Genomic DNA, 714 nt, shown 5'->3' with positions numbered 1-714 from the left:
GATGATCTTGGTGGCCTTGTTTGAGATTATATTACAGGTTCTGTTGAGAAAAGTTGCAGCGGTGGACTTTGAACCGAGAAAAGACTGGGTCCTTAAATCCAGTTCTCTGGACAGCTCGGCCACAGTACCCACTGTTAAAATGGACTGCTTGGTCATACAGACCATCCTGGCTTTCTTCTATCAAGGATTTGACATGAACAACCACCGGTAGGAGGTGCAACTGCCACCGCGTGGAGCACAGGACTTGGTGGCTGGTTGGTTAAGGCGATGGACTACACTATTGAGTTGGAACCCCATCCGTGACACACAACATTGCTTCTTTTCTCCCTTGCATGGGCGACATGAAAGTAAAAACCCTGAAATAAAGCAGAACATGTGATAGCTTGCGCAAACAAGCTCAATAAAGATGGCAGTGGTGGGATTTGAACCCACGCCTCCTTAGAGACTGGAGCCTTAATCCAGCGCCTTAGACCGCTCGGCCACACTACCCAGCTCTGGCAAACTATTCACACTTTCTCGTCAGTTACCTAGAGCGTCTGCACTTCCTTGTATTTTAGTCTTCTTTTTCATTTTCTTCTTTAAAATCTTTATGTATCTCATGTTGCTCTTGCGTCCTTCATCTTTTTTTGATTCTCTTTTTAAAAATCTTAATTTATCTGATGTTGCTCTTTCTTCCATCGTATAAACTTAGAATTAGTTTCTGTTTTTATGTCT

General features: G+C 43.4%; 1 non-coding gene across 1 annotated transcript; it reads right to left on the bottom strand.

Annotated features, from left to right (window-relative positions):
- Window positions 1–407: 407 nt before the first annotated feature.
- On the bottom strand, window positions 408–489 carry trnal-aag. Its single transcript has one exon. It is a non-coding gene; the product is annotated as a tRNA-Leu (tRNA).
- Window positions 490–714: the final 225 nt, after the last annotated feature.

Source organism: Oncorhynchus gorbuscha, unplaced genomic scaffold (assembly GCF_021184085.1).
Source record: "Oncorhynchus gorbuscha isolate QuinsamMale2020 ecotype Even-year unplaced genomic scaffold, OgorEven_v1.0 Un_scaffold_21101, whole genome shotgun sequence".
NCBI classification, from domain to species: domain Eukaryota; kingdom Metazoa; phylum Chordata; class Actinopteri; order Salmoniformes; family Salmonidae; genus Oncorhynchus; species Oncorhynchus gorbuscha.
This window is presented reverse-complemented; position numbering and strand designations above follow the sequence as displayed.